Below are 14413 nucleotides of genomic sequence, written 5' to 3' on the forward strand. Positions count from 1 at the left end.
GTTTCAGGTGTACAACACAGTGATTCAATATTTTTCTAGATTATACTCCATTTAAAGTTATATTGGCAGTATTCCCTGTGCTGTACATTACACCTTTGCATCTTATTTATTTTATACCTAGTAGTTTGTACCTCTTCATCTCCTTCCCCTATCTTGCCCCTCCTCTCACCCCCCTTCCACTATTAACCACTAGTTTGTTCTCTGTATGATAACCGACAAGAGCTTCCCTGGTGGTGCAGTGGTTGAGGGTCCGCCTGCCGATGCAGGGGACATGGGTTCGTGCCCCGGTCCGGGAAGATCCCACATACCGTGAAGTGGCTAGGTCCGTGAGCCATGGCCACTGAGCCTGCGCGTCCGGAGCCTGTGCTCCACAATGGGAGAACCCACAACTGTGTGAGGCCTGCGTACTGCAAAAAATAAATAAATAAATAAATAACCGACAAGTATGGTATGTGTGTGTATGTATATATGTATTTATTTATTTATGCATGCATGTGGTACGCGGGTCTCTCACTGTTGCGGCCTCTCCCGTTTCGGACCACAGGCTCCTGACGCGCAGACTCAGCGGCCATGACTCACGGGCCCAGCCGCTCCGTGGCACGTGGGATCTTCCCAGACCGGGGCACGAACCCGTGTCCCCTGCATCGGCAGGCGGACTCTCAACCACTGCGCCAGGGAAGCCCCCATGTGTGGTTTTTAAAGTCTCCTGAATTTGCTACAAAAATGCCAACAAAGGTTAATCTCCGGGGATCTGTTTCTATTTACTCATCTTCCTCCATCCCCGCCCCCAACTCCACAGTGGGCTCCACCTTCAGGGGGCCCCGGGGGACCAGGGGGCCCGGGCACCCGGGAGAAGCGCGGCACCCCCGCGGGTGGGACTGGCCCGTGGCGCGGTCCCGGCCGCTGCCGCCAGCCTGGGTCGGGTCGCGAGTCCCCGGCGGCCGGGGCGGGGCGGGCGGCGTCCTGCTCTTCCTGCCGCGCTCGGACCTCCCCCTCTGGCGACACTTGCGCGGGGCCCTGGCGTGGGGACGGTGCTTGCCTCAGGCGTGGCTCTGCAGGTGCGGCCCTGACTCACCACGGAGCCCCCAAAGGCGTTAACCGGCTCGCCCCCAGTAACCCGACCCTTTGTTCTGCGTTGCAGGAGGGCCGGGCAGGGCTGCGGCAGGCACTACCGCGCCGCGCTGGGCGCCAAGTTGAAGCAGCCCCTGGCCCTTGAGGAGGCGGTCCCCCGCCATCTCCGGCCCCCCGAGGTAGGGTGACTGGCCTGGCCCCGGGACCCCCTAGACGCCCCCTTCTCCGCGGCCACCACCCAAGCCCCGCGGGCTCCTGACCGGAACTGAGTTCCCGAGTGCTCAGCTAGGGGGCGCCCGCGAGACTGGAGCGCAACTTCGTGCTGGGCTTCTAGAAAGGCCCTTTCTGGGGTCACAAAAAGGCCGAAGCGCAAAAGGAAGATTGTTCCCCAAAACACAAATGTAGAAGTCCCCAGAGCTGTTGCCTTAGAAACAGAGAATTCTGATTTGCATACGACTTTGCATAACCACCTGCGAGTTATTGATTTAGCACAGATAAATGCACCCCATGCTTTGCTTCCTCTTCTTCAATATCAGCATCTAATTATCTGCCCTCCCTCCTCCCCGCAAGCCAGCCCGATAACGCTATTTACATGATAATGTGCCTTGTTCCCTCCCCTGGTGTACTGCAGTGATTTGGGGTGGGTGGGGTTATATTAGGGTTGTGGGCATTTAACCACATTTAGGGAGGTGGAAAATGGGGTAGCCACTTTGGCTTTGCCTGTTGACCACCTTGGTAACACTGTCATCTGGCGTGGAGAATGAGAACCTCTGACAAGGTGAAGCAGGCAGTGAGTCTCAGGGTTGGGGACCGCTGGTGAGAGGGAGAAATGTGACTGCAGCCCTGAAGTGTCACTAACACGGACCCTGTGACTAAATAGATTATTTGGGTGAGCGCAGGACAGCAGCCAGTCTGCTTCCTGGGATTCACATGCTGAAAGATGTTCACCTTGAATCAGGGTGGAGTGGCTTGAGGATTTATAGGTGCTGTACATGTCAGCAACTGTGTCATGCACACCATGTGCATAGGCTTGAGGGCTGGGCTCCTTTGTTCTGTTATTTGTCGGGACAGCTGTGTCAGAAATTAGCTCCTGAGAGCTGGGACTATGAGAATTTATCCATCATTAAATCCCAATAGTCTGGAAGGGTGCCTGGCATGTGGCAGATGCTTAAAATATTGTTGAATGAATCCATTTTGCCCATAAAATATCTTCTCATAAATAAGGTCACCACAGTATGATACGGGAAATGTAAACAAACATATATAAATGAATGTCACCGATTCTGTCTCTCAGCCTTCACTTCCTGCCGTGATTCCAAGCCCTGTTGAGTTGGGTTGGTCTATGACAGTAGTTCCTTAACTCCAGGCTGCATCAGAATTACCTTGTCAAAACAGATTGCTGGGCTTTGTCCCCAGAGTTTCTGATTCAGTAGGTCGGGGGCTGAGAATTTGAATGTCTAACAAGTTGCCAGGTGACACTGAAGCTGGTGATCTGGGGACCACACTTTGAGAACCACTGCTTAACAAGATCTAGAGAAATTGCTGCAGGCCTGCCTCTGCTCTAGCTCTGTCATGAAACACATAAGCTGGGGAATCCTGTTCTAGCTTCTAGAATTCCTGATTCCCAAAACAGCTGATCATGTTACCCTCTGCTTAAAATCTTTTAATGGCTTCCACTGTTCTTAACGCTAAAGATTAAGATCCTCAGCAAACCCTACAAACCCTCAGATGCTGTGGGCCTTGCTCTCTAGCCCCATCTTTTTCTCTTCTTTATGCACTAAGCTGGTTTTTCTTTTGTCCCCACCACTGGGCCTTTGCACATGCCATTGCTTTTGTCTGTGCCAGGCTCCCTACCTCCCTATTTTGAATAGTTAACTCCTAGCTGTTCTTAGGTCAAGTGTTACACAGGGGATTCTCCTGACTTCCCCCAAAGGTCAAATCTCCCCATTATGTGCTTTCATGGCACTGTATATTTCTATCTTTAACATTTTGTGTAGGAGTTGTAATTTAACACATAAGTCCTCATAATTATTTGGTTAATGTCTGTCTTCTCTGCTATACTCTTAGCTCCATGAGGTCAGGGACCTTGTCCATTCTGCCTCATGAATGTACACTGGTACTTAGTTCAGTACCTGGCATATAGTAAGCATTCAGTAAATTCAGTAAATACTATGGTATAATTGAATGAACTTTGTCTCCAGAGATGTGTACTGCTCTGCCTTTTTGCTCTATTTCCTTTGCAGGTCAGAGTTGATGTCCATTTCTGTGGGGTTAACTTTGCTGATATTTTGGCTTGTCATGATCAGTATCAGGAAAGGCCCCAACTTCCCTTCACACCTGGTGAGTAGGAAGGGGCCAAGTGACTGCTTCAAAAGAAGAAGATATAGAGTGTTTTCAGAACCATGTGCTTCATCTTGGGCACTAAGATTGCAGTGTCTGCCTGCTGTCAGTGGTGTCTTAGATATGTCAGCCTCACTACTCATTAGAATCACTAGATTGCAAGTGCTGTGAGGGAAGGTTCTATTACTGTCTTGCTCAACATTATTGCCCTCCCCCCACCCCCCGCCCCCTTAGTACTCTTGTATCTGGCTCATAGTAGATGCTCAATAAATACTTGATGGATTGATTGAAATACAGTTGATGTACAATGTTATGTTAGTTTCATGTGTACTACACAGTGATGTGACATTTGCATACATTATGAAATGATCACTATGGTAAGTCCAGTAACCATGTGTCCCATACAAAGTTATTACAATATTATTTACTATATTCCTTATGCTATATATTACATCCCTGTGGCTTTTTATTTTATAACTGAAGATTTGTACCTCTTAATCCCCTTCACTTATTTCATCCACCCCTTAATAAATACTTTAAAAATGCTTAAATGAACAAATACAATTTTACATATCATTATGCTCACCAGAATCCTGATCAGAACCATCACTGGCCATAGTCATTCCCTTTCATTCCTTGACAGTGCCTCAATTTTGTTTTTACCCTGAAGGATCATAAACATCTGGTTGCAGCTAAAACTCTCAGTCCTCAAGAATACATTCCCAAAGAAACCTAATACCGGAGGATCAGAAAGAAACAATTTATACATTTCTTAGCAGCCTGCTCTCTGATTTGCATTATGCCCAATCTGATTACATTTAGATCCTGAATATGTGGACCAATGACTGATTTTTGTTGCTGAAAGTTATTAAAAGAGATATAAGTATAGTTTAGTATATATCTGTATATATATATAAGTAATATACAGTTATATACTGTAAATATACAGTACATGTATATTTTATACAGATATATACTATTAGGGATACAGTGATTGCAAAACAGTTGCTGTGTTTTGGCCTTAGGGTACTTGGTTAAGTCTCAACAATTGGAACCATTTCCCTCTGTTTTTATTTGTTGAAATGCTGGATGGGGGGAAGATGTCATACTCAATTGAGTTATTCTTCTGGCGGCTCAAGTGGGAAATGTATGATAATTAAATTCAGAAATTTTGGAGGTGGAAGAGGAAAGGGCAGACAACACCAATTCATCCAACTGAGCCAAGTATTATATGAATAAATATAATTCATGTCCTCGAGGGCCTCATAGTTCAGAAGAGGAGACATGGAAACAGATAAATACAATATGATGAATTTGTCATTGAGGTGCTGTAGGAACCCAAGGCCCCAGTGATCAAGGTCAAAAGTACTTGTGTACCCATGATTCTCTGTGCTTTTGCCCATTCTTAAAATTTTCATTTGTGTCACAGTAAGAATGGGACTACTATAGCTTTTCACGTTGTTAGCACGAAATCTTAGTTCACTTTCCTGTGCTTTGGGTACAACACTCTTACCCTTCTTCCTGGGTGGGGGGAACACAAACCCTCTCAGCTCCAGATTACTCATAGGACAGCCTGTTGATCAGGATTTTCTCATCTCTTGTGCTGGGCTTTACAGATAACCTAATCTTTAAACAATTTGTTTTAGGAATGGAGTTTTCTGGGACAGTATTGGAGACAGGCACAGATGTCAGCACGGTGAAAGAGGTAAATTAGTTGAATCTAGGGAATTGATGTGTGGGTAACTATGAGAAATGTGCTAACCTCATTTGTAGCCAAAGGGTCTTGCTTCTCCTGGACTTTGCCAGCAGACACCAAAGGGAAAACGAGACGGAGCAGGGAGAAACTAATTCTGAATTGAGGGAAGGAAGTCTGTGGAAGTTCCTGGCTTCGTTAAATTTTTTATTACTAATAAAAGGCAGCACCTGGATTTTTAGTTACTGAGAGGATAGAGAATTCTCAAGTTTCAGTTTCATGTGAAAGAAATGAACACTGGGATTCTAATTTATATTAGTCTTTTTCTTTTCTTTTTTTTTTTTTTGCGGTACGTGGGCCTCTCACTGTTGTGGCCTCTCCCGTTGTGGAGCACAGGCTCCGGACACGCAGGCTCAGCGGCCATGGCTCACGGGCCTAGTGGCTCCGCGGCATGTGGGATCTTCCCGGACCGGGGCACAAACCCGTGTCCCCTGTATCGGCAGGCGGACTCTCAACCACTGCGCCACCAGGGAAGCCCCATATTAGTCTTTTTCTTGCTCAATCCTATCATTGTTCAAAACGTGCTCAGATTGTCTTGGCCACCTGATGGGGGTAGTGAGAAAATGGCTGAATTATTTACTGAACAGTAACACTGAACAGGTAATTAAGGGAACCTGTGTCTTAGTGGGTCAGAAAGAAAGATTTTCTTTCTTTTTTGGATTAATTTGGGAAGGGATAAATAGCAAGGGCATGCATTTGAACATACCCTTAATGGTATTTTCCCTTCAGGGAGATGGAGTTATTGGCGTGAGTGGCTTTAATGGTATGGCTGAAGAATGCATCACTGACCACAAGGTAGCCCTACCTCTCAATACTAATCCTTGGAGATATTTTTTATGCTTTCTTTTCTTTACTTTTCATCTATCCATCATTCCTTCTTCTCCTTTCCCTCTCTTTCTTTGTATTCTTTTGGTTATATCTTGTTTCTCAGCCAAGCGCTTCTTTCTTTCAAATGCTAAACCCCTTCTTTATATCGGTGTGACAACACCTGCACAGAGGTTTGTTTGTGTGGAGTGGTTTAATGAAGAAGGGCATTTTGTTTTCTGAGCCCCGGAGCAACCGACTGGCTCTCCAACTGGACCATAGTTAGGTGGTTTTGGTAGAAAAACTGGTTTGGGGCATTGAGCTGGATGTAATGGGTTTCTTCCCCACATCAAGCTTGTGAAAGAGAGAGTCCTGGGAACATTGCCAGCCAGCGTGGACGTGGGGTGGGGTATATATATATATATATTTGTGTGTGTGTGTGTGTGTGTGTGGTACGCGGGCCTCTCACTGTTGTGGCCCCTCCCGCTGCGGAGCACAGGCTCCAGACGCGCAGGCTCAGCAGCCATGGCTCACGGGCCCAGCCCCTCCGCGGCACGTGGGATCCTCCTGGACCGGGGCACGAACCCGGGGGTGGGGTATATTTGTGCAGGATGTGAATGATGCCCCCTACTGGTGAACGGTACACTTTTTTAAAAAACAGCTTTATGTGAGGTAAAATTTTTATACCGTCCAGTTCACTCATTATACTACAGTGGCCTGTGTTAGTTACCTCCTCTATAAGCTGGTTCCTTCCTGATCCAGATGCCAGCCTTAGGATTTTCGAAGAGTGATGCACCCAAGTCTTGAACTTGGCCACTGCTTGCTTGGTCTTGACTTCCACTGGGCTTGGTTCCTGACATGTGTTGCCCTTTGCAAATCAAATCATAATATATATATTGAGCAGCCTTTATGAAAAGGTACAGGTGCTTAATCTCTAAGTCACTGTTATCTCTTTTACAGGCACTGTGGCAGATTCCAGAAAGGGTCCCCCTCTGAGAAGCTGCTGCCCGGCCGGTATCTTATGGCACTGCTACTTTGGCCCTGGAGTGTCAGGCCCATACCCAGCCTGGGTGAGGACTGTGTAGACAATAGAGGGCTAGATGGTACCTTCTCTGATACCAGAAGTGTCCATCAAGACCTTGCCCCTTCCTTTCCCTTCCCTGACCCTTACCTCATGTCTATCTGAGGAAAGGCCGAAGGAAGGTAGCGAGTGACCCAAGATTGGAGTCTGGTGGCAGTGGGGATATCCTTTTGTCTGAGAGGGAATGGTAGACTGTGAACTTGGCCAATATGTATTTGGAGAAATCTGTCCCTCAATTCTGACCCCTCTGGATATCACCTCCCAGAAAACTTTACATTTTAGCGAGCTGGTTTATTTAAACTCGCTTCACTCTGGTTTTAATGGAAGCCTGTGGTATTTGTTTCTGTGAGGCTTGGTTGGGTGTACCTAACTGGGATATTTCAAACTCAGAGGTGCTGAATTTCCCACTTTACCTGGAGCATAACTACAGCTTCTTGCTCTTTTCAGAGAGCCTCAGAATTGATCCAGGGAGATGGGCTTAGTTGAGCAGTGGCTGTTACCTTCTAAAATTTGGCAGTGTTTAGTAGGAGAATGATTTTAGGACAGAATTTATGAGGCAGGAATTGGAGTGGTAGTGCAAAGGAAGGCTGCCACTTCAGTGAGGAAGAGACTACCTAGAGAGATTAAGGACCCTTACCTGGGAAGTCTTCAAGACTGGACTAAATTAGCACTGATCTACATACATAACCCAGCCTGAGAAGCTGGAGAGCATACATATATGTGTACATGTACATGAAGGGTCAAATGAAATGGCCTCTCAGTTCTCTTCTTGCTTGAAAATGTCCTAGCTTCAAAATGTTAATGAAATCATACCATTGGATGATTTTTGATTTCTTGAGTAACACTCATCTTTCTCTGGCACAGAGGAACTGTTTTAGCGAGAGCAGCAGCTGGAGCCGCAGGCCTTGCCGTGGTTGATGTGGCAGCAAATATTCTTCAGGCCAAGGTATTTGCATGTTTGATTCTCCATTAAAAAATATCATACCTCTTGTTTTCAAACGTGGAATATATTCATTTATTTATTAAAAATCATGTGCAAGTTACTGGGGATGTGAAGTAACCTAGAGTAGGGTCTTGCCATCTGTTTGCTTGCAGACTAGTGAGGGGACTTAGGAGTAAACCACTCATCTTTCTAAGTTGCTAGAACCTGGCAAGGTTCAATTCGCTTCACAACCTCTGAAGATTCTATTCCTTCTACCTATAATGCTCTAAACTGTCCCCCCGCCGAACTTCAAATTTAAACTCAGATGTCGCTTTTTTGGAGAAGTATTCTTTGTCCCTCAGGAGATGTTTTTCCCCTCCCCTGGACTATTTGTATGTGGTCTCATAGCATCCTGTACTTCTCTTTCATAGCATGTGGTTAATCCTTTACCTGTGTCATTATTAGATCAACGTGTCCCTCCCACCGGACTGTAATCCCCATCAAGGCAGGAGGAGTGTCTGTTTGATTCATTATTTCAGTCCCAGCACCTAGCATGGTGCCGAGACCTTAGCAGGCACTCAATAATTATTTCTTGAATGAATGAATAAATACATGAAAGAAAGACCCACCTCTCTACAGGGGCTTTTCTCGGAGGCTGCGGGTATTAGAGAAGAAGGATTTCTTGGAGGAGGTGGACATTTAAGCTGACTCTTGCAGGACTGATAGCAGTCGAATAGAGGAAGAGGGGAAGGGAAGGCCATTTTAGTGGTGGGAGGACATATTAGAAGACAGAGACATAGATACTAACGTGATGCATCCAGGGAATTGCAAATAGCATCTGTGGAGCGAAGGATGTGTGTGGGGAACAGTGGGAGATGACTCTAGGGAGGGGGGCAGAGATAAGATCATGACGCACTGAGGAATTTGAACATTTCTTGGAAGCTGCAGAAGCTGTTGAGGATTTTGTAGAGAAGTGACATGATCATCTTTGCATTTTGCAAAGTTCACTTTGGTAGCAGTGGGGATGAGGGAGAGGGGCAAGGTCAGAGGCAATAGGACAGATTCCTGGAGCAATCCAAGCCAGAGGTGATGATGCTTGAAACAAGGCACTGGAGGCGGTGACCAGAGAGATACCAAAGTAGAAGAAAATAGAGAATTTGGTGACTGGGGAGCATCCTGATGTAGTTGAAGGAACAAGGACTTTGACATTAGCCTGACTGAGGGGCAAATTCTAGCTCTGTCTCTGGCTTAATAGCTTCAGTTTCCTCATTTGTACAATAATGCTTTCTCATTGGGTGGTTGTGGGAATATTGAGGTCACTCGTGCCATGTGCCTGTTTGAGGGCATGGTGTGTCATGGAGGATCCCTTAAAAAGGGATCCTGTTATTATTAGACATTGAGTGGGAAGGCGCAAACTAGGTGCACTTGGGGATTTGCCATTTGTTGGGACTGAGAACCCAGGAGGACGTGGTGAGTTCAGTTTTGGATGTGCTGAGTGTGAGGTTCCTGCGTAGCCTGCGGTTGGGGTATCCAGAGGCGCCAAGATGCTATACAGGTTTGGTGATAATTGGACTGGTGTGGAATTTCTCCAGGTGGCAGCTCTCTTTTCTCACACTGACTTTCTTTTGGGAAGGACATATGAGTTCTGAAAGCAGTCTTAGATACCAGGAGGCTCTTCATGGAGTATTAACACATGTCAACTCAAAAGTGAGGGCTTTTAGCACCTCTCAGCGGGGAGACCACAGTTAGTCTCATTGTCTAGAACCACTGACTATTTAACATTTCTGGGAAGATAAAACTGTACCATTTTTAAAATTTATTTTTAATTTAAAAAATTTATTTATTTATTTATTTATTTTGGGCTGTGTTGGGTCTTCGTTTCTGTGCGAGGGCTTTCTCTAGTTGCGGCAAGCGGGGGCCACTCTTCATCGTGGTGCGCGGACCTCTCACTGTCGCAGCCTCTCTTGTTGCAGAGCACAGGCTCCAGACGCGCAGGCTCAATAGTTGTGGCTCACGGGCCTAGTAGCTTCGCGGCATGTGGAATCTTCCCAGACCAGGGCTCGAACCTGTGTTCCCTGAATTGGCAGGCAGATTCTCAACCACTGTGCCACCAGGGAAGCCCTATTTTTAATTTTTTTTAGAAGGAGATTCTGCTACTTTTGTTTTTTTTTTTTGGTTGCACTGGGTCTTAGTTGCAGCAGGTGGGCTCCTTATTGCGGCAGGTGGGCTCCTTAGTTGCGGCATGCATGTGGGATCTAGTTCCCTGACCAGGGATCAAACCCAGGACCCCTGCATTGGGAGCATGGAGTCTTATCCACTGCACCACCAGGGAAGTCCCTACCATTTGTTTTAAATAGTTATAGGAAGTTAAGTAGAGAGAAACATTTGCTTTAATTCAGATATTGAAATTAAGCTGGATTTTCTTTAGCAGCAATAATGGTTTTAAGCAAAAACAAACAAACAAATAATGTCATCATTATTTTTGATGTCACCTGCTTGGAACAGGTCATTTTGATAACACCTCTCATTCACAGTATTTCATATTGCTTTCACATTGCCTCCACAGCAATTATCTTACCCTTGGTCCTCACAGACCCCTTGGGAGATGGGGAATGCAAGTGTTTATTATCCCTATTTCACAGACAAAGAAGGTGAGTCACCAAGAGAGAAAATGATTCACAGCAGGCCTCACTGGGACCTACAGAGAATCCTGGGGTTAGAATCAGATGCCTGACCCTCGACTGGTGTCTGCCCTCTATGGCACTGTGTGCTGATAGCAGTCAGTGAAATGCAGATGTTTGAGGGCTCCACGGGGAAGTATATGAGGGTAGCTTTCAGTTTCAAATAGTTATGGGTGAGTTTGGAATTTTTTAAGGGCACAGATGTTCTTGGGTGTTTGCACATTCTGAATGTCACCTTGGGGCCAAAGTTCTTGGGCTGGTGGATGCTGCCCAGGGATAAGGCACCTCTAGGCAGTTCTTGAGTGTCTGAAGATTTTCTGGAGACTTCCAAACCCCAGATCTCCTCACAGTATCGCCCACAGCCATCTATGCCATCTTTGGCAGGCCTTAGGCATGGCTTTCTCCCAGGGTGATGGAGTGGAAAAGCATGGGCTTTGGAATCAGCAGCATTGGATTTGAATAGTTGTTCTATCACCTACTACCTGGATGATCCTGGCTTAATTATTGGGTTGGCCAAGAAGTTTGTTCGGTTAGTGAATACATTGTTCAGTAAAGTTCTTCATGAAAATGAAAAATGTGTCTTTTATTTTTACTTAAAACCAAACAAACTTTTTGGCCGACCCAATACTTAACCTCTCTGGGTCTTTGTTTCCATCTACAGAATGGGAGTCACTGTACCTCCCCCATAAGGTTCTTATGAGGTTTAAATAGAATAAACGATTGCATATGTGTAACAATAGATTCAGTTTATCCAACACTTTGTTTTCTAAGTGCTTTATATACAGTATTCCATTTAATTTTAAAAATTTATCTTATTTTATGGATGGGTAACTGAAGCTTAGAGGAGTTGGCAGGCAAAATAGAGGTTAAAAGCATGAACTCTATCCGCCTGCCGATGCAGGGGACACGGGTTTGTGCCCCGGTCCGGGAGGATCCCACATGCCGCGGAGCGGCTGGGCCCATGAGCCATGGCTGCTGAGCCTGCGCATCCGGAGCCTGTGCTCCGCAACGGGAGAGGCCACAGCAGTGAGAGGCCCGTGTACCGCATAAAAAAAAAAAATAAAAAAAAAAGTATGAACTCTAGAGACAAATTACCTGGGTTTGGATCCCAGTTCTGCCTCCCATGAGCTGTGTGACCTTGGGCAAGATACTTAACCTCTTTTGACTCAGTTTCTTCATCTTTAAAATGGGAATAATAATAGTATGCAATATTATTGGGATATTAAGTTTAAATGAGTTATTAATATATGTAAAGCATTTAGAATAGTGTTGGGCACATAGTAAGCACCATGTAAGTGTTGGTTCTTACTAAGTAGTTTGCCTTAGGTAATACAGCTAGTTAGTAGCAGATCCAGGATTTGAACTCAGGTCTGTCTGACTTCAAGATCTTTCCATTGAATCATGTTTTACCCTCTGAGAAGTTTTTCCTGATCTTGTAGATCGAGGTTAGATACCTCTAGCTTGCACTTCTGGACCCCTCTGTCCTTCCGCCATCATACTGCTGGATCTTGCTTTTTTGACTCTAAGCTTGTTATTTAGCTTGTGTCCTTACTACTTGACTCATAGTGGGTACTCAATAAATGGTGGTTTTAATTTGCATTTGGAGAAGAATTTGTGAGTGTCTCCTGAACTGTCGCCTAGCTAGACCCACTGGGGTTCCAGGATTCCTGGAAATGTGGATCACGTTGCCAGTGGGTATGGAGGGGCCATTGTGATGGTGCTGTATGACGGGCCTTATGTGTTGGGTTGAGGCTGATGCTAGGACAGTGAGGTCACTCTGGTTTCCTTCTTTAGTTGGAGGCTGGGTGGGTGGGGTGAGCCTTCTTGGTACGTATTCTGGACCATCAGAAGCACTGTGTTCTTTATGTAGGTAATAGCTGCAGCCATGCAAGCTGGCGATGCAGAGGGGTGCACAGTCCATCGTGAGCTACAGTCAGGGCAGCCTGAAGGAAGCAGTGGGGAAGCTGGTGGGCAGTGGCAGGGTGAACGTGGTCATTGATACCGTGGAAGGAGATATCTTCCTGGAGGCTCTCCGCAGGTACATGCAGTCGTCCTCCCGAGTGGGCTAGACCTGGGGCTCTGCAGAAACCTTTCCAGACCTCTGTCTTCCTTCTGGCCTTGCTTCCTTTTTGTCTTTGCTGCTCACTTTTCCTGTAGCCACCGGCATCAACGAGAACAGCTGAGTGGGTGGATGAAAAGGAATAGAAGCAGAGGGAAAATCAGGAAATGCTTAAATATAGCAAAAACAAAATAGCCAACTGGAAAATATCCAGAAAACGACTGCGGACTCTCTAGTTGGCAATATCAAGTGTTTTAGAAATTATACATGTGTTAAATTCAGCTATGCCTGCCCCCACTAACTACTTTATATACGTGGTGTGGGTAATTCTTGAGGAGATCATTGTTCAGATGTTAGAATGACTGGGGTGGCAGTCTCCCAGTTCACTGAGCAACAAGGTACAGACTCTTTTGATCTTACTGGTTTCTGAAGCAGCCACCACTATAGGTGTCTCCTTGACTTGTTTTATTAAAAAAAAAAAATCACTGGAGATTTCATGGGACTGCTGTAACCACACCAATTCTCATTCTGTTTCAACCAGGGACCCTGGAGGGCTCTGATAATGTTAGCTTCATTTCTTGTGTCATCCTGGTAAGCACAGTTTTGTGGTTTATCTTGGTTTAAAGTAGAAGAAACAGAAGCAGAGAGAGCAGCTTGCCCACAGAAGGGATCCATGTGGTTCTATAGCCCCTGTGCATCACTGCACTGTGCCCACTGCTGTGCTTAGACAGGAGGCAAAGGGAGGAGTGTGTTGACTAAATGGGGAGCCAGGACAGAGGACTGCTAATACATACCCTTCTCTTGCCTTCCAGGTAATAGTATTTTGTCAATTATTCAAAATTCCCTAGAAAAGTATATAAATTAAATGAGGCCTAAAGTAAGCCTTAGTGTAAAGCAAATGATGCTTCATGAGAGTGTCTGAATTCTTATTCTTGCTTCCTAAGTTCAAAATTTTCAAACTGAGTTGTTCAGCATTGGAATGATATCTATTTATACCTGATTCCCTTCCACAAAGTAGTTGAGTAGTTAAATAGACAGCTTTGATTCTAAAGTGGGTTCCCTTACAAGACTGGCTAGTTTCTCTGACCTCCTACTATCTTGCTTATGGCTTATTTTTCTACTTTCCTACTGAGGAATACAATTTGGTGTAGAATGGGTCACCCCTGCCAGTTTGTAAGGTCAATAGGAATTCCCAGCTGGGTGTTTAATGCATGTTGTTTTTTTGTTAATTGTGGTAAAATTTACAGCAACCTAATATTTAGCATTTTAACCATTTGTAAGTATACAATTAAACATGCTGACAATGTTGTGTAAACATCCCCAACAAAAACTCTGTACCCATTACACAACTGCCCCCACCCCCAAAACCTACTTTGTCTCTCTGAATTAATGTACATTGCTTTCTCTCCCCTCATTCTGTGTTTTTTTTATTGTGGTCAAAAATACATAACAAAAGACTTGCTACATTTACCATTGTAAAGTGTAAGTTCAGTAGTGTTAAGTATATTTACATTGTTGTGAAACAGATCTTCATAAGTTTCTCTTCTTGCAAAACTGAATTCTATATCCATTAAACAACAGCTCCTCTTTCCCCGCTTCTCCCCAGCCCTTGGTAACCACCATTCTACTTTGCTTCTATGAATTCGACTACTTTAGATACCCCATATAAGTAGAATAATACAGTATTTGTCTTTTTGTAAAT

General features: G+C 45.2%; 1 pseudogene across 1 annotated transcript in view; it reads left to right on the plus strand.

Moving 5' to 3' along the window:
• The first annotated feature begins 723 nt into the window (after nucleotides 1-723).
• The window catches only part of LOC309799310 (quinone oxidoreductase-like protein 2), a 40174-nt pseudogene continuing 26484 nt past the window's right edge, over nucleotides 724-14413 (plus strand). The window contains exons 1-8 of the transcript in view: nucleotides 724-1058; nucleotides 1142-1250; nucleotides 3315-3411; nucleotides 5058-5116; nucleotides 5894-5959; nucleotides 6929-7038; nucleotides 7914-7995; nucleotides 12523-12690. The product of the transcript in view is annotated as a quinone oxidoreductase-like protein 2 (transcript). The remainder of the gene's footprint in view (nucleotides 1059-1141; nucleotides 1251-3314; nucleotides 3412-5057; nucleotides 5117-5893; nucleotides 5960-6928; nucleotides 7039-7913; nucleotides 7996-12522; nucleotides 12691-14413) is intronic.

Source organism: Mesoplodon mirus, assembly GCF_964341445.2.
Source record: "Mesoplodon mirus genome assembly, chromosome: 3".
Classification (NCBI taxonomy): domain Eukaryota; kingdom Metazoa; phylum Chordata; class Mammalia; order Artiodactyla; family Ziphiidae; genus Mesoplodon; species Mesoplodon mirus.